A 20524-nucleotide genomic window follows, 5' to 3' on the forward strand; every position below is an offset into this window, starting at 1 on the left:
TTACACTTGGACATAATCTGTATGGATATGCACTTAAAAAGAATTTTTTAATTACCAATTTCTGATATAAAACGTGTCATAGAATTTAAATCAAATACTTGTGGGTTTTTTAACTTAACTGCATAGTATTTCTTTTGGTTTTTAACTATACTTGCTGCATTCCAAACACAGCTGTGTTCTCAGAGCCCAAAAATACTAAAAATGGTCACTGCTAATTCCCTGAACCACAACAAGCCTACCGGATATTAAAGCCCAAGGATGATCCACCTTTCTATGTAATGAAAAAAGGAAAAAGTTTGGAAATCCTCTTCCAATTTTGAGAAAAATGCAGACACAGAACCACTGTACTTTAGTAACTTTTTAATGTGTCATATTGTCCATTACAAACAAATAATTACTTAGTTTATTTTCATGTGCACTCATTAATCAGATAAAATGAATGCTAAATAAATACCTGGAGTTAATCTACATTACTTTCATCATCTCTCTATCAGTCTGAGAGACTTTTTTTCTATCCCGTAACCTAATAAGCTATATATATAATTCTGGTAAAATAGATTACATTGCTATTTTAAACCCACCAAGAATCATAGTGAAATCAGCAGAAAAATAACTTAATGAACCTTAATCATCATAATTGTATTGGTTCTAAATGATATTTTTCTCTTGGAGATAGTTTGAAAAAAAATATTCTTTAGCATTAGCTAAATAAAAAAATTCAATTATTTCACTTTTTTATGAAACAGAACTTTATTATGATATAACATTTTAACTAATATGTAAATGTATGCCTATCAAGGAGGTACTTTAATTGCATATATAGTCTATCATAAGAACTCACTTTGTGCAAGTATACTTTAGCTGATTTAATTATTTAGCCCTTTAATTACACAGTCCATACCAATCAACTAAAATGAAGCATTTCTATAATCTTAATTTCACATGTCAAATCACTGAATATGTTTTTGCATGATTCCGATGTTAACTAGAAAGCCAGATTTTGAATGAGTGGCAGTGAGCACTTGAGGTTAAGGGCAAAACCCAATAAAGCTTTTATGTAGGGTAATGGTATTCACTACCTATTCGCTTCTCCCCAGATCTTCCTTTTCTTCATTGGCTGAGATAAGAGAAACACCATTATTTATTTGGTTTTAACAGAATATTTTCCTATTTTTAATTTTACCAAAAATTTTTGAACTTTTCTTCTCTCTTATTTCAACCACTGTCCAGCCCTGTAGCACAGGTTTATGTCTTTTGTTTGGGATAGGTGTGACTAACCACATGGCTGAGATCAGGAAGGATTTCCATTTTTCCTGTGGGGGCTAGCATGGCAAGAAGTCTTACTTTTCTGTGCTTCCTTAACACATCCTGAGCATTGTCTCATAGACATGGGCTGTTATGTTGTACAGCTGGGAAGGCTCACAGGGTTCTATTGTAAACTTTGGGAAGTTTACAATAGTTTGTATTTGCAGCTCATGGTGGTGAACCTTAACTACTATCACAGGCTCCAAGAGCCACCTCGTGGGGGCAAAGGAGAGACAAAGTTTCACCAATGAGCCCTAAGGCTACAGAGAGATAATGTGACATCTTTCTGGCCTGAGATGTTCCCAGTCCCAACCCCAGGCAAGAAGACATGAAGGGTAACCAAAGTTGGGTTGGCCTCAACTGTTTTTGTTATACCTCTTTAACTCACATTAGAAAAAAAATCTATTTCCCATAATAAGAGAATAGGACAAAATGGAAGGGCCACTTGGCCTTCCTCCTACCCTGGAGTATCTCACATATTTACACTCTACCCCTTAAATGCCATTATTTAATATATAAGGTAGTCCTACTCAGTTATATGAAAATTGAACAGCAGACTTCTTTAAAAATTTTAAAACATTGTTCACTGTACTTAGTTAAATGCAGTATTCAAAAATTTGGGGCAGAAAGAAAGAACTGCTTTATTACAGCCACAACAATGTAAGTACCAGTGAGTCAAACAGGACTGATTTTACAATATTTGCCCTAACCAAGTATAAAAAACTGAGGTTTATTCAAGCAGTTGGCATTACTTTAATTCACTTCTCATAATAAGTGATTTTATGAAGTGCAAAATAATTTTCTTACAGAATAAAAACAAAAATAATGCAGTCCACAATCTCAGACTCAAAGTGAACCTAAATGATATAAAATATTCATAAAATAGTAACCATTTTATAATAGAATTCTGGTGCTATTGCTGTTGCAAAAAGTACATTAATTTACACTGCTAATCTTCAGAAATTTTTCACACTATTATTAGGCAGGACTGTAAGCTTATCTTCTAACAAAGCAGAAGTGTGAAATGAGAACATCTCACTTCAATCCACTAGAGGGTGGCCTGCCTCAGTCAGGGCTATACTACTGAATTCATGCAAGATATCCAACATTTTCTTCTTTTGACCTGTTGATAATCAACTCTTTGTATTTCACTGTTGTACATCTTCTATTACAAAGTGATTTCCCTTATATAAAACAGTATGTATGATAAAAACCCCTTTTTCTAACAACATCTATCTCATTGTTTTGTATATCTGGTAGAAGGGATGAATTTCAGTGTATATTTCCCTTAAATTTAAAAAAAAATCATAAATTAATTTACAATGTTTTGAACCTTTATATTTTGTATGCCCTTTATTCACAGATACCGAATAAATTAAAAAAATAAAATAATAAAATAAAATTCTTCACTGAAAGGAAAAGGGAGAAAGAAAGGAAGGAAGGGAACAAAAAATTTGCGCAGCCTATTGTTTATGTAATTAGATAGCCATGAAAGAGAGAGTCAAGTAGACAGAGATTTGAAGAAATTTACTTTAGTTAACCAACCCGTTCCTCAGTTTATTCTGAATTTTTATTTCTCAGGAAGATGTATTATCAGTCATAGTTTCTACTGACAAACATATGCAATAAAATTTAGTATTTTATAAAATTTGTAAAAGCAGGAGTATGAAAAATTCTGGATTTTCTTAAGCTCAAAGAAAAGCAGCAAAACTCGGGGTGGGGAGTGGGGGGGAAGCATTTTTCCTGAATGGTTTCAACATGTAGTATCCTCTGAACTACAGCAGCCTTTGCAGAACTTCAGTGATCTCTAATCAGTTGTTCTGAACACAGATAACATCCTTATACAGCCTTAAAAAAAAAACAAAAAAACAAAAAAACAAAAAACAAACAAACCAAAACCCAAGGAATATAAACCTCCCAAGCTGCTCTGTACAAACACAAAGCATGCCTTGTAACTCCCACAAATCGGAAGAGATCTCTGGAAGCGTGCAGAGGCTTGTTCCGCGTATCCGCACCCGAAGCAGCAGTGTCACGTAACAGACAGCTTCCCACGGCCAACCCGGCCGGCGCAGCCGCGCGTACTACGCGGCAGCTGGGCACGCCGAGGCGCTGGCTCCTCTCTGGGGAGTGGAAGCGGCTCGGTTATTAATGACCGCTGAGCAGGCAGCACCATGTCAGTGTGACAACCGAGCGGGTGAACGATGCACCACGAACCACCATAGAAACCAGGAGAAATAAGAAGAGCTAGCGAGCATCTCGCTCTCTCCGCTGGATTGCGAGTCTCAGCCAGCCAGGCAGCAACCGCGCTCTGGCAAACATAAGGGATCTCAGCTGGCAGCACAGAGTCTCTCGTGTTGTAGGATATCAGTAGGATACATCTTTGTGTTAGATACCGTTAGACACACGCACGCACGCCGACTCACACACACACACATACATACATGTATGCACACCTATTCAGACTCTGGCTTTAATACAAGTATGTGGCTACCTGAACGAAGGAATCAAAATTACCGAGATGCAAGAACTCCTTCAGCACTGAAACTACTCTTATTATAGGGTAAGTTCCTCTTTATTTTCAATTTTATCCTGACTTTTATCTTAACGTGTAAACTCTTTCCCCTTTCTTCTTTTTGCAAAGTTATTAGAGTATTTTCACATTTTACTTTCTGAACAGAAATGCAAACGCAATTTGCTTTTTGTGCCAGAGATAATCGAAATATGCTTGCAAGACTATCAGATTTGTGCATTTGTTAGCTGGAAAGAACATCAAAGGGTAAAAAATAAAGGAAGAACGTTTCCCCTGATGTTTCAGATGCAAAATCAAATTACACAGTTGCTCTGTGTTTTGAAACCAATAAAACAAGATACAGGACAGCCTCCTTTCTTCTCTCCAGTGTTAGGATTAAGGGAAATGCTGTTTATGTCAGGACCTAAAAAACACTGAGCAGCGAGGCTGAATGAGCATATCACAAACAGTTATTGAATTTCTGCCAGGCTACATCTTAAGGATTGTGGCAAATGACTTTGCTTAAAAACATCCCCTTTCCAGTCAGGAGGGACAGTGTGAATGTCTGATTGCTGATGCAGCTGCAACGGACGTGTTAGGTAAAAAGGATAGAATTAAGCAGAAGAGTTCTAATCTTCTTTGGTAATTAACAGGATCGCAGCAGGGTGCCTCTAAAGTATATTTTCATGTAAGGAGACTGTTCAAATCCATCACTATAAAAGCTTTGCCTGTTTAATAGGGGAAGGCTCAGAACTGTTTGTCTTTGCTTTACATGTCTTTGTTTTCACATGTCTAGTTGGAGTTTTTGCCCAGCACTGCTGTTCAGAAAGAGAAAAATCCAACATAGGGAGATGGAGGGGGCAGTAAATGCAGGGGGCTAGGAAAAAAGACAGTAATTTTCTATTTAACCAATTCAATCAACATAAAATTCCATGCTAGCACTACTGTTGCCTAATGTGTTTGTGTTTATGCGTGTGCATGTCATTTCTTTCATGCAGTATAAGAGTACATCAGTAACCCTTCAGATGAAAACACGTTCAGTAAAGTCCATCAGCACAGATCTGAGATTCATGCATCAGTGAAAGCCAGAGAGAGATTTTACTTTACACCATGAAAAAGACAGGTTAGCTATCTAATGCATGTTTCAAAGTGAAAAAATACAACCTGCATCTTTCTGAATGTTTTTGTTTGCTTTTTAGAGTAGTATTTCTATATTAAAAACAGCTCAGTATTTAGATTATTTCTCCTACCCCTTTCTTCTCCCCCGCCCCCTCACTCCTGTACACCTTGGAGAACATCATAAAGAATCTGTTTCTTTGCAGCAGCGACACAATTATTGGCTTGTAATTTTAGAGTTACTGTGTTTTGAGAAACAAACATCATGAAACAACCATCAACAGACAGCCAATGGCTGCAAGTCTGCCACCTTTCCATAAATGTCAGGAAAGGGGTAGCTTAACAATATGCATGGTAAGAAGTCAATTAATTCAGGTGACCTTTGTAAATGGTGACAATAAAGAAGCTCTGACAATATGCCACAGCATTCAATATTCCCTCCGGAAAATGAATGAGCTTAAGAAGAGGTTTCCTTTTCCGAGTACAAAATGAAGGATATTGAAGCATTAGGTCCTGCTATTGGCAAGCTTGCTTCCTCTGTTTCAGATGGTCTATGAAATCTGTTTAAAGCAAGCTGCCTTATTTTGTTATGTGAACCACAATCTCTGGTTCAGTTAATTAACTATCCTGTTTTCACCTACATTGCGTGTGCACTTTAGTTGTTAAAACAAGAATATCAAGCTACTGGCTTGGATTTCTACAGAATGTGCTACACAGTAAGGAGAGAAAACCTGATTCTGATCTCTTCATGCTATATGCAAAGGACTACTCAGATGAAACTTTTCCTATACACCATGGTACACGGTCAGCTTTTCTGAATCTTTACCCCTATTATTTTTTTCTGTAAAAAATAAGTAAATTTGAGTAACTTTACACTAATGCACATTGGGGTTTGCCACATATACTCTAATGCACTACTTTAAAATATTGTATAGATGTACCAAAGAATTTCATGAAAATGTGATCATTCCAGTCATACATGTACAGAGAAAATATTTTGTAGATGCATCGTCTGATTACACAGCATAGACATTCTTAACCAGCAAAGCAGTCAAAATGTATGGTGACTGTATTTTGGTTAATACTCCCTCAAAGCTCCTGCAATAATGTTGTAGTGTCAGACAATGACTGGCTGATGTTGTTATGGCAACCCTAAAGTACCGCCTTTCAGGGTGGTAGATCTGAGCATGACATCACAGCATGCCTGTTTGGAGTACCTAGAAGTAAGGGAGTATTTCTCTTTTGCACTAGAATTAGACCAGATCAGCTAGGCAACATTGCTACCTGTAATGCAGATCCAAAATATGTATAATCTTTGTTAACTGATGAAGAATGAGCAGTTTATTAAAATACTCGTGTCCTGCAGATCACTTGTGATCTCTTGTACCTTCACACTAGAGGACAAAATTGTCTGCAAGTGAGAGCAAACCATTTAGCACTGTTGAAGCCACTTTCTTTAACTCTTATGCCTGATCTTTATTACATTAATAATGATTCTACAAGGAAATCAAAAGCTTTGCTGCTTGGTGACAACCACTCTAACTTTAAATGGCTGGTGTTTAATAGCCAAATTTTAGAGCATCTAAAAACAAAGAGTTTTTCAAGACAAGCTTTATCTTACTTCTGAAAGAAAATTCACCACAGAGAAACAATTAAACCTTTTTTGAACTATAGGTATATGTTTTAACTGAGTGATGGTACATCAATGTTTTAGTTAATTCATATACCCTTCCTTCAGATAGTAGCATTAAAAGCTGAAGAAAAACAAAACTCATGAGACGTTGCTGAAAACTATCTTAGTAAACCCTTCCACTTTAAATTCCACAAACTACTTAATATCATCTAGCAAAAACTGACAATGAAAACCTAATTTTACATATAGCATTCAAGGAACTATTTTCTGAAGACCAACAAATAGACAACTTCTAAAATTTTTCTGATGACCAATAATCAGACAGCTTCTCATTTTTTTCTTTTTTTTTTTTTTAACAGAATAAGTCTTCAAGCCTTCATACTGCTTTATAAAGAATATTAATTCTCATTCTAACCATACACCAAACCATTAAAATCCTTTACTGAAGGTAAAATGTCAGTAGAATTTGAGAAGAAACAATAGTGACAGATGTCATTAGAAAGGTCATTAAACACATTAGTATTAAGAGAAAAATCAATATTTCTCATTACAACTGTAATGTAACTGTAAAAACAAATTACTGTGCCTTTTACTTATTCAACTGACCAGTCCACAAACTGTTAAATGCTGTTTTCATGAAACAATATGGTTCATAAAGAACTTTCCTTAATATCCTTGATGCCAAAAAGTTTGTTTAAACAAACAGTACGACCTTCAGTGTTATACACAAAATCTATAAATGATGTCATCAATGCTTCCAAAATAAATTCATATCTTCAGCTGACCTGAACTGATAAAGTTTTATTAGCACGGCCCATGGAGCTATACCCATCTGCATCAGAGAAATATCCAATATGGATGTCAGTAAGATTATTCCACTTTGGGTTATTTGTGGAGTAGCTGAGTGTGCCACCTGGTGAGAAAGAACATTTTCATCAGGGCAAAATACAAAATACTTCCACAATTTTGCTTGATCCAAAGACCCTTTCCCAATAGGATTTTCTGATACTGTATAATAAATCAACCATAATAAAAAGAATAGCAAAGAAATGAAAAAAATATAGTCAACGTGTGCATATTCTCTCTCTCAATATTTAAAGACATGCTCTAGTCATATGAGTCAAAGGAAATATCCTGTTTGATAAACAGGATTATATTTATCATGCTCATTTACTTCTGGTTTATGATTTTTTAGCTTTAATTTACAAACTGCTTAGAAGAACAAGCTACAGATATGCTCTCACCCCTAGCATTCCCAAACCTGCTTATTGGTTTTCTGCAAAGCACAAACAAATGCGAACACATTAAAATGAAGGGAAAGTTTAATTTCATAAACACAATTTATACAGCATAACCTTGAAACAATTATCCTTTATTTAGAAATATTTCTTCCTCACAAAAGATGTATCTCAATAAAACTCACTCTCTTTCAGCTTGTCTAGGCACTGTAACTCCTTGGCCACAAGCAGTAACACTGTAATTCAAAGGAAGTAAGATCTCTGTATTCCCATTATTTCTATTCAGCTGCTGTATTTCTGGAATATATTAAAATATCTACCACAAATTTAATGGTAACTTAACTCTACTGACCTCTGAATTAGAGCAGAAGAGAATTTTTTCCTCTTTTCTGCTCTCAACTCCCATAGTTTTAGTCAAACTGGGAAATGCTTTTTGACAACACTGGCACAAAAGGAATAATTTTGCACTTCCCTTTCATGCATAAACATCTGTATTTAGAGGTAAACACTGCAAAGCTGAATACAATGCTACAGGAAATATTTTTTCAAAATATCTACTGATTATTAGCATTACCCCAAGACTCTTCTACTAGAGGGTTCTTGTCATGCAAATGACAACCCCTCTGCCAGGAAATACTTTAAAGTCTCTAAAACATTTGGTTTAAGAAAGGTAAAAATCCGTAGCTGTAACAAAAACTCCCTGGACATCTAGCTACCGGTATGAAGAAAAAAAAAAAAAAAAAAAGAAGAAGAAAAAAAAAAATTTTATACAATTCTCTGTCAAGGGATCAGACAATTTCAGAAATAATAAACCAGAATAAACGTCAGGTAATAGAACACACAACAAAAAGCAAAGCTGGGGACTGAGACATTTTCAAAGTCACCACAGAATAGCCATCATCCTGGATGAGAGAAGATGACTCTCCTAACAGTCTTTACAAAGGCAACGTGATGGTCAGACATCACTAAGGCTCTTCTAGTGTTGTCTTGAGAGGTTAGAGGAAAGCACTGCTGACAATCAGGTTGGTTAGCTTTGTCATCATGGTGGTAAAACAAAAAGTCATCCCTATTCAAGACAGCATGAGAAATACAGCCCTGACTTGGGAGGCACTTAAATAAGTGCAAATGTTTAACTTGTTCCCTGAGTAAGGATAGACACAAATGTCTCCTGATTTACAGTAGTAGCAAGTCTCTGCTGAAAATTGAGATCTATATGCATTGCTATTTATATCATATTTATGTGATTTATTCTATACCTAAAGTCCTAATTTGTTCATCTTGTCACGAATAATTTTTATGCAGAAACAGAGACTTTTCTAAAAGATTTTAGCAAGTGTCACAGTAGCTGTTAATCAAAGAACTAGGCATTCCTTTCTTCACCCCAAGCTCATTCCTGTTGCCAAGTCTCTCAAGTCCCTAAAACTTTCTTTTCCCTCTGGAAAGCAGAATTCTCTAGAGGTCATGTCCAGCATCAGCAATTTTTGCAGATGACACTTAACAGTGAGCTAACTCACAGTGTTTCCACCAAAGTGAATTACCTGCTGAGCTCTCCACACCAGCTGGCTCCATGTTGCAGGCTGCTGAAGGAGCAGAGTCAGGAGAGCCCACTCCAGCCAAGGCTCACATGGGGGCTTGAGCCTTCCAGAAAAAACCCTTCCCTGCTCCAAACCCACTGCATAATATGAAACTTCTCGTTTTCATGTGTCCCATACAGAAACCTGTCAGTGCTTTAAAAATTCTTCCTCTTTCTCCACTGCAAAAGTATGTTTTGGTAACAATACAATGAATTTATAAAGTACAATATTTTCTCTTATTAAATTCTAAACAGATAAAAAAAGCTTTTTCTTATGAAAACTAAAATTACAGTCAAGTGGAGCTTCATTACCACTGTAGCTTAAGGGATATTATCTGCACAACTCCCATTTAATACCAATTTATAACCAAACAGTTACTCAGGTTATCCACTAAGCATAACACTACAAGTTTATCCTAGATATATTCAGTGTTTGACACCTTTTTGAATATATATTTCTTTTTACACCAGACATACCAATTTTCAAACAAGACAGCTGAGACTGTACAGCAGTTATTTCATGACACTCCCGGAATATACTAATTTCACCACTTAATTTTAATTTGTTTGGCAAGTTATTTGCTGGTAAGCCCAAATACAAGGCTAAAGCTCTGCAGTACTTGAGAGAAATGGAATGATTAATGACCATTATACCAGTTTATAGAGGTATCCTTATGAGGTAAGAGAAGACAAAATGAGGTAATTGCCAATGATCTGTAAAGCTAGAAATGTTTGTCTGAATAGCAATTTCTCCCAGCATGTATAATTCAGGTAACATATTCTTCTGAATGTTGCTTTGATATAGATTATCCAGTCATCAATATTGTGTCAGACAAACACATTTTCAGTTATTTCATTTTTATCGTGCAATAAGAGACACAAGGGATATTCAGCATATTACTCTAGGGTTAGACTCTAAACTCCAAAAACACATACAGGAAAGTACTCTGCCTTTCAAGAGCAGCAGCTGAGCTGCCTGAACTCTATCTTTCCTGGGCAGAAAGAACAGCTAGTCAATCTGTGGAACTACACAGCAATGGTCCTGTGTTCTTCACTTCCGCAGACCCAAGAATAATACGCGTATTTAGACACACATCACACATACCCTATACTCACTCTGATAGGCAGCAATCCCCTTAGGTATGAGTGCATGGAGTAATTTTACTATGATTAACTACCTTTATATTTCAGTGGTGTTATCAGTAAAATAGTACATTTTCATACCTAAACTTGCTGTTGAGAACCCACGGTTCAGAACAAGTCCTACCATACTTGGACCATATTGTCACCACTGCTTTATTTAAGCAGCAGTCAGGACAGCTAATGCATTTGTGTTCACACTGGTGCAGATGCTTCCCTGCCTCTAAAACATAATAAAAACCAAATACCAGCTTTCATTCTGTAACAGGTACACTTTCATTTTCTAACACACATTCTGTTAACCACAAAAAAGGTATATTAAAACAACTTTAAGATATAAATTAAAGAAAAACTCATTATCTACAACTCACACAATAACTAGAATTTTGTGTCACTAGCCACAGATACTAAAGCATAAATTACCCTCTCTTGTACCTCTAAAGCTGGTGATACTATGATTGCTGGTGATGTCTGATGTGTTCAAATGTCTGAGTAAAACCAGTCTGGATTAAAACCATTGTGATAGCTTCAACTGAAATTATATTTTATTTCTTCTTGATTTTTTGCTAAATGTGCTTGTTTCCATTCTCCCATCAACATTGTTTTAACAGAGTTCTGTGTAAAAGTAATTGAAAGAGAACGATCAGCTAGAAAAAACCCAAATGAAACTATTACCATTAAAATTTCCATACTAGATAGAACAATCCAGAAACCTTTCACATGTGTTCCTTAGAACTGTCATCTTTGAGTGCAATTGTACTTCCATTTGTGGTAAATGACCAAATTCTCATTGATGTCAACAGATGCAGAAGGGATTTGTAAATGCTTTTTCTCTTTGCTTTTTGATGTTTTCATCCTTTTTCTATCTAGAAATACAAAATCATGTTGCTTGATTTCCACTCATGTCACAAAGTAAAAGACAAAAATAACTGCTTGAGAACTCTTCTTCTTGTTTAGAATAATCCTAATTATTATACATGTTATGGTACAGCCTCTTTATCTAAAACACCTAGATGGAGACACAAAACTTTCTGAAAAACAAGATTTCTGGTAAAAGGAAATCTACCTAGCCAGTTACAAAAAAACTTGAAATCACAGTCCATATGGCCTAGAAAAGTTGGTTAGCTAGTTTTTCAAGTACTAAATTCGGAGAGACACTGGAAACTAACCTAGTTTTCAACTTCTGGTCAAATAGAGTTTAATTAATCAGGATTATATCAAACATTTGGCAACTACTGTGCATTCTGGTTTGCTTGTGTGAGGAAACAGTAATATTCAGAAACAATGAATCATTAGACTTGAGGAGAAGCAAACCAATATTTAATATGCACCTTACCTTGAAATATAACTCAGACATTAAAATGATGTTTCAAAATGGAAACACATGGTCCTCACTGAAACTTTTTCCTCCTATTTATATTTCACTTGTCTGTAGCATTTTTCCATGAGGGACCTCAGTGTTTAAATTGCCATTTTATCACCTCTGAGTAAATGGAATAAGATTATGCATATTTAAGAGCTGTCATAATTAATTTACTTAGTAAAAAACCCCCTAAAACCAAAGAAATTTATTTTGTATTTCTAAGGCTACTTGACAGATGAATGAGGGAAGTAAAAAGTTTTATCCAAACAACATGGACATCAAAGATGTATTTCTATTCCTGTCATTAGTAGCAGTAAGAGGTTGCTTAATTCTCCCAAACATTCAGAGGAGGGACTTACCATAAAACTTTTACTTTTTCTCTTTAGTCATAGTGCTTAACTTGCAACTTAGAATTTATTGCAAAACTGTTCATGATTTGTGCCCTGTTTTCTCCAGTTCTAGTCTAGACCCATGTAACCTTCTCTTGTCCATTAATGAGTTCTATCTCTTGGAAAAGAAAATAACCTACTGTGATCCTCCGACACTCAGATCTTGACATGCTTGCTGCATAAATCCATCTTCTCCAGCCAATCAAAAAGATGTCAAATATTGGCGTTTGAGCATTCTTAAAGAATGTTCCATTTACCTGTAGGTAGTATGTCTGAACAATTCTGTTCTGTTCATGATCATTATTGTCACACTGGGGAATAAAAAGGAAATGGAAAAAAACCAAAAAACAAAACGCCAGAATCATTTCATTTGCAGATTTTGACCTGTGCTCTCAAGCTGCTAGCCCAGACATCCCTGATGGTGTGGACAGAATACACTATTTTCTACTAATTTTTTTAAAAAGATATTTGAAAGAGACAGGTAAAATTTAATGTCTACATTAAAGGACATTTTCAATGTTAATTATAGTAGTTCTAGAGTCTCTGTTGTTCCATTTTAATGATAGAAGTTACAGTACTTATTCCTATATGTGTTTCTGTGATTTGGTGAAATGTCTAGCATGATTAATCCTGTTCACATTTACATTTAGAAGTTGCTCTAGAAAGGACTGTATTATTTGTATGGTTCACCAGTTAAAAACGTATGATTTCATTGAGAAAGCATTGATTCAAATAGAACAGAATGCACTCTCTTACAGCTTTGTATATGTCTTAACAGTTTTGAAAGTGAAAGTCAGAGAAAGGTTTTTCAATTATATTTAGGTACTCACATAAAAGAACTTCCTCTAACAAAGTTTACATTTTAAAGCTGATGAATGCCAGTGCTCCCACTGACTTCAGAGGGTTCTTAATGCAATCCAGATCCAGGTCCCTTTTAAAGGCATTTAAATATTGTCTTGGTGAGTATCATTTAACAATAAAGTATAAGTAGAATAGACAAGTAAAATTACGTTCAATTTCAAAGATTTAATTGCTGAGATGTTAAATTACCCATACATTGTCCAAATTCTCAAATATATTGGTCATCTCAGCTGAAGTAAAGTGTATTGATCCATATACTTGGAGCTGGCGTACTTGGAGTTATGTCAAGACAGGTCCTGGCCTTCTGTTCCAAACTGAAATACCTTTTGCTCTTTTAGGGGTTGAAAAACCCATAAACTTTCTGATTTTCAAGTGTTATTCTCATCACTGTTCCGACAGTCTCTGAGGTTTACCAAAAGTCACAGAAAGCAATGAAAAAATCTTTCCATTTACCTCAGGTGAATGTGGATTGTCTTTGTAGTCTTTACTGTGTTTTAAATTTGGTTTATATATCAGTTCTTCAAACAATGTCTTGTGTTGGTATGTCATTATATCAGCCCTAGCAACGGCACAAAGACAAAGAAAACATTACCAAAAAATGAAGACAAGTTGATAAAAGGTTTATATGAAACACACATCATACATGGCTGACACAAATCGGCAGGGAAATGATATATTAAGATTGTAGACTATCTACAACTGCTGAATGGTAAGCATACAAAAGTTGTGGTATAAATCAACTATACTGCTATTCAATCTCTCATGTAGAGGTTAGCCAAACTTTCAAAAAGTCTGAGTAAGTTTTGTGAAAGTCATCTACTCCGTTATTAATTAAAATGTAGATATTTTAATATAAGCGATAAAGAGTAATCAGTACTCAAGACTGGGGAAAATGTTTAATTCCATAAAAATAAACTTGCATTAGCATTGCTTAAAAATATATTTTGTTTGGCATGTCAAAGTACAGTATTGAATGCACATGGACCAAAATCATCCATGATCTATGTGAAATGCGATGGTCAAAGGACAAGATTAATAAATCCTGCATAGTAACTAGTAAGAAACTCGAAAGTTTGATTTTACCTTCCATAAGCTGGTCTGACATAACAGCTGACTTTGCTGCGAGCAGCAGGTTGGACTAGAGACTTCCTGAGGTCCCTTCCGACTTGACTGTCCCATGATGCTAATGACCCTCTTGGTAGAGGGGCTTGCTCCTTTGCCAACATTGTCTTAGATGATGATCTACAGCACTACTGTCCTCATCAGGGCCTGCTTAGATGTCTGAGCACGACTGCATCAGATGAGAGCAATTAAGATGTTACCAGAAGTGAAAGGTACTGTCTTGCTACGTATTTTGAGTTTAGTCTCTAGGTCAGTGGTATGGAGTTGAAAACTTAGAGAAGGCAGACAGTCTGATAGACTGCTAACAGCTATAAAGGAAAAAAAAAAACTCCATTTAGTCATTAGGCAATATTTGCTCTGCTGTTACCTACCAAGAGAAAGGTAATTTGACCACATCCCAGCAGGATACTAAAAATTGTTTAAATGTCCTCCTAGCTTGTTTAATTTTTTTAAAATAACACACTATATTTATTCAGATAACAGAAAACAACTATTTTCTAGTAGGAGAACAATTCCCTGAAGCATTAACATCTTCATTTGTAATCTGTGTATTTCTGCTCAGACAGGTGTTCAGTGTATTCCATAGATCTGGGCTGAATATACTACAGCTTTATATACAGTCTCAAAAACAGAGCATTAGCAATTGTGAATTATAACTAACATAACAACCACTTCACATTAAGCCCACTTCCTGGAGTGGTATTTTACTTCATGTAGTGAATATACTTTAACTGTTTCACTCTTCACATGATATAAACCTGAAACGAGTTTCATGAGTAATTCCACTGAGAAATCTTGCCAGTTTGGAGTTATTACTTGTGCCGAGTTTCTCATAGTTATCTCCAATATCAAGATTCAGCCAGCAATTACTTCTACCAGAGTAATTTAAGAAACATGAACCGACCAATTAGAGTTACTTAAAATTTAGAGTACCCTTATAGAGGTGATTAAATGAACACCATTTTTAGTCCTAATCTTTGAAAAAAGACAGGAAAGTGCAAAGGATGACAAACTAGAACCAAGCTAAAATACCATATGTAATTTAACTGGAGCCATGGAGTGTAAATTAGGGCAGAAATAAGCTGCAGCACTAAATTCCAGCACTTTTTCTAATGTTATCAGTGGATAACATAAGACAGCCCTTTCATTTCTAAATTCTGAACATGCATAAAATCATTGTCATGAGATTTACTTAGTACTAAGTTTAGGGGCAGTGTCAGGAAGCCCTTAAAGTATTTTTATCATATTAGAAACCATCTTGTGCAGATAGTTTTGTATTTCTGTCCTTTAGCATGAGTAAAAGCTATAAGTTTATAGTATTTTTAAGGAAAAATGTTTCTGAAAAAATAAATTATATTGCTGATATTAATCACTGGTATTATATCAACTATCTAAAACAATATTCCAACACAAGCATACTCTAAACTCAAAAGTATTAAGTACAAAGAAGTTTTAGAGGTACCAAGCATGTCACCAAAATAATAGCAACATAGTATTCTAGATTATTTCTCAAACTAAGAAAGTCTGCTTGTTGCCATTCACTGGGGTTAAGTATCTGAATGTAATTCAAATCAAAATGTTAATGATATCTTATAAAATTATTTCCTCTTATAACAAGGATGAATTTCTCATTATGCAAAACCTTGCAGAATTCATTACAAAACATTTTCCAAAACAAGCACAGAAAAGTTTGCCTTAATAAGAACTCCTGCTCAGGCCCCAAATTGGACTCGTGTGAACAATGAAATCTCATCTTTCTAAATGTCTGCTGGCTTTTCACTCAGACACTCATATTCAAGATAGATGTTTAATGGAATTTGACCAATTACAGGAAGTCATATTTAAGTGCAAAGGACAATTTTAAAATTCCTTTTAATTTCTGCTTTAAATGACCTGATAATCATATCCAGCAAACATAATCAGCACTTACAGCATGCACAGCTATATCTTATCGACAGTAAATATAGATAGTTTGACAGGGCAAAAAACTTAGTAGCTGAATGCTTAAATTACTTCCTGAACCCTACAAAATACAAGTGAAGGGGAGATTCAAGGTAAAAGCTGAGGCAGATCCAATTCACTGTTATGAATGTATGTAAATACTATAGAGAAAACCATAAAGAACAAATTCAGAATATGAGACTGTATATGATACTGCCTTCCACACTGCCAGTTTACATGTGTTTTATTCTTGGACTTTTTCTGCAAAATACAAAAAAATGGTTACCCTAGCAACTGCCACATGTTACTCAGTTTATTTCTGAGATAGAGAACAGCCTATAAAAGAATAATACTGTGCACTTTTATCAGGATCTCTCAGCACCACAGAGAATTTGGAACTAAGCGTCACAACATGTACATTTATTTTCTCAAAGTTTCAAGAAGACATATTAAAGAAAGAGTAGTTGTATATATTTTGCATGTATCTTTTTTCAATCTCATCTTCCTTCTCGGTTTATGTATAAATTAAGATTAAGAGTTGTATGGTGAAAAAATGTATATATACTCTGTCCAATCTGACAGTTGTTTTCTGTATTCTCTTTTTACTACAGTTCTGGTAGACTTCTGTACCAAAGAAGTAAAGCTTCCAAAACTCATTTAATGATGTAGGAGATACTATCTTCCAGAGCATAACCATAAGGTAGATCTCCATTTCCCACCATCTGCCAAAGGTTAAGGTTTAGTTCAAATTAAGAATTAAAGCATTTCACAGTTAATCATTAATTATCTGCCCTCCCTCCCTCTCCAAAATGAAATGAACACTTTGTTATGTGCCTAGGGCCTATATGATTTATGAGGATAGCTCCTATATAATTTATGAAGGAATGTCATGCAATAGTAGTACAAAACAAGCAGCATGCTACAAAGGGAGTCAACTGAAGTTAGTCATTAATGAGCACACCTTAAGGAAAACTGTGTCATTCTTTCGCTTTTGAAGTCTGGAAAGAGGCCCCTGTCCACCTGAGATCCTAGACACAGACTTTTTTCCAAGCAGGCAGAACAGGAATCAAGACAGGACTCATAATTTATAGTTTATAGGTCAAGTTAGGAATCGTTTTCTTCCCATCTCTCAGTGAATTTTTTTTTTTCTGGTTTCTACATGCAAATGTTTTTGGATAGAATAGAGGAAAAGACTTGGTTAAATCTCGATTCCTCATTCCAAATACATGACTGTGCCAATTCAGATAATAAAAGTATTTCTAAATTTGTACTTGAAACAGAAAAATTTTAAAGCCTTTGGATTTAAATAAGCATTTGTATGTTTGAATATTCTTCCTGCTAGCTATTTCCACAAGCTCTAACCAGTAAATGCTGCTCTGCCTGTTATACTTGTCTTTGCTGATTTTTTCTATATCATCACATAACTTAGGAAAGAATACAAAAGCTGAGGAACAGCTCAACAGAAGAAAATAAGCCCAGATGTATGATTTTTTTTCTGCAATTACCAGGGATAGGGATTTTGTAAAATTTAGGAGGAATGACATTTGGCTAAAACTACAAATTAGAGTATTAGACTGACAAGAAAAACAACAGCACTTGTAGAAGTCGTGAACAGGTTAGAACTTTCAAACAGGTCTAGTAGCATAGGAACCTCTTGGATTGGGAGGGCAAACTAATTAGAGGCTAATTCTATATTTAGGTTTTGGGAAAAATTCAAGCTAAAAGGGCCTCAGACATTAATGAAGGCTTATGAGATGTCTGTGAATTGGACTAAGAGCAACGCATTAATTTCATACATACCACATATACCTATGTGTGTTGGGTATGTCCAAATGCTAAAAGCACATGCTTCCCTTTGAAAGCACATAAACTTCAAAAAATTATTACAGATATATAAAAATAAACACAATAAATTCAGGTGCAATGCTATGCTAGTCCAGAACAGACACACACAAACACAAATAAATTATTAGATTCTTACAACTTAAAATAATTCACCTTTAGTAATACATAAAATAAATTATTCTTTTGATGCTTAGTTTAATCAAACTACAGAAACAGAATAGCAGGGAACATATAAACAGACTTTTTTTGCATTCCCTTGGGGCTCAATATAGAGTAATCAATTGTAAATTAATTGGTAAAAATTTGTTTTGTGTAGCATAGAGAGGCAGAACATTCATTCAGAATCATTTGCTTAATGGCATTTCTAATATGTTATGCATGTATTCAGCCTAGGTCTTTATAGTGAGATGCAAAACAATTACCAAGGATGTAAATACCGATAAACCATAATCTACATCTCTATTAAATAAGTAAAACGGAAGTGAAAATACTAGATAATCTTTAATTTCTACCAAGGAATATTCAGAGTAGTTATCTGACTGCATCAAATCCTTCATCAATTAATGAGAATTTATAACAATTTTATTACATTTAGACACACTCGGTACAGATATGCAAATCCACTTGAGAGCACAAAGGTTGCATGTTGTACATGTAAGCACTCAAATCAGTGCTAGCTCTCTATATGCTGCTTTAGTTCTTACATAAACTTAATACCTGCTCTAAGTACACTTTCAATAGAAACAAATAACAGGTTTTAGTGGCATAAATATATATGTCTAGGAATCGTTCTCTTTAAACAAAATCCTGCTTGTGGTTTGTCTTATATTGGTATAGATAGATAAACAGATAAAATAAATATATTAAATATTATGAGATAGAAAGAAATTTCTTTAAAAGCTACTCTGGTTAAAGTCTCCAAACACAGGTCTTCAAGGGAAAGCAGAAGCATGTAAAGTAATAAAAGAAAAATCTATATAAATATAACAAGCATTTTGCATTTTACTGGCCTTAAGAAAACTAATATGAATTGGTGACTTACTGAATATGAGATTCAATAAATGCCATTCTTGCTCTGATTAAATGTCAAGGCCATAGACATGCTGTTTCAAAGTGAGTGAGCAATAATTTGGTATGTATAATGAACCTTCCAGATGATTTATCTATGCAATACTTTTCTTATCAATAGAACTTCACGATCTGGTGTCTTAAAACTGTAGTGTAATATGGTATGTTTTGGTTTAATGAAAATTCATATTTATTTTTAACAATAGAAGCAAACTGATGCAAACCTAGCCTGATTGTGACTACAACTCTGTCAATAGGCAGTCGAAGAGCAGCCAGAAATCTTATTTCTTATATGGAGAAGAGTGGCTTGTGATGACTTTTTCTTTTTATATCATAAATGAGATTTGAGAACCCCATATTCAAGTTCCTGTCCTCAAATACACCAATTCCACAGCCAGAGGCATTCTAAGTCAATGTGGTTATCTTAGAAAGATAAGTTTTTTGTGACTCTGTACAAGTCTAAGCTCCAGAGGCACTCCAGGTCCATGTGGTTATCTTAGAAAATGAAGCTCATCACCACACTATTCTATAATCTATGCCTAACCAGACATGCTTGACCCCTTAGGAATTAACAGACTTTTCTAAGTGGCATAAAAAGCATCTCTCAGCTGAAAAAAAACACTGTGCACTGGAGCATTCTGTTCAAGTTCCTTGCATATAAGAAACCAGGAAATAGTTTACAAGTATTTCTATAAGTATTTCTAGTATTTTCAGAACTTAAAACACAAGAAGATAAACCTGAGAAAAAATGCAAAAATATTTGCCAAGGTTACCGAGACATTCCAAGTGATATTTCAGGACAATATTTGCATCCTTTTTTTTGCTTTTCAAATTTGTTTGTATGAATAAATCTGTGTTCACACAAGAAGCTGTGCAAAATTAATGTTGGGTCTATTACTTTAAACTGTTCAGCTGCAAAGCAAATTCTGGTTTGGATTCAACAAAGTTCATAAGTAATAGTCTATGAAAAGTGAGTAATTCACTTAGAAAGTAGCTCCAAGAGAAAGTATTACACAGAGTAAACTCAGAATATCAAACAACAAATATGAATTATTGTATTTATTCAAATTGCTTAAATGGAAAAAAAAAAATCTTAAAAAGAACATGTAGTTAAATTCTGCAATCTGGAACTGGTACGTGAAATCTAACACATATGACAGCACTCTGCAGAAAGTAGCAAACACTGGTAACCCAGAGAGACATGGATCTTAGGCTAGTATTTGAGATCTTTCAGATTATGAGCTCTTTTAGCAGGCTGATGGAATGGTAGTTGCTGATTTCACTTGTCTCTTTTGGGCCTAGAAAGGACTGAGAAGTCTAATTCTTACCACATAGGTCCCCAAACAGCCACTAGACAGATAGCCTTAGCCTGAGGGGGGAAAAAAAAAAAAAAAAAAAAAAAGCCCTCAAAGGACAAAGCA

At 34.9% G+C, this 20524-nt stretch overlaps 2 protein-coding genes across 3 annotated transcripts in view; one reads left to right on the forward strand and one right to left on the reverse strand.

Moving 5' to 3' along the window:
- Window positions 1-20524, reverse strand: part of IMMP2L (inner mitochondrial membrane peptidase subunit 2) — a 497636-nt gene that overhangs the window by 246715 nt on the left and 230397 nt on the right. The gene's annotated exons all lie outside the window — the stretch shown is intronic.
- Window positions 2917-20524, forward strand: part of LRRN3 (leucine rich repeat neuronal 3) — a 36483-nt gene continuing 18875 nt past the window's right edge. The window contains exon 1 of the mRNA XM_074901546.1: window positions 2917-3865. The gene's annotated coding sequence lies outside the window, so the exon portion shown is untranslated. The remainder of the gene's footprint in view (window positions 3866-20524) is intronic.

This window comes from Athene noctua, chromosome 3 (genome assembly GCF_965140245.1).
Source record: "Athene noctua chromosome 3, bAthNoc1.hap1.1, whole genome shotgun sequence".
Taxonomy (NCBI): domain Eukaryota; kingdom Metazoa; phylum Chordata; class Aves; order Strigiformes; family Strigidae; genus Athene; species Athene noctua.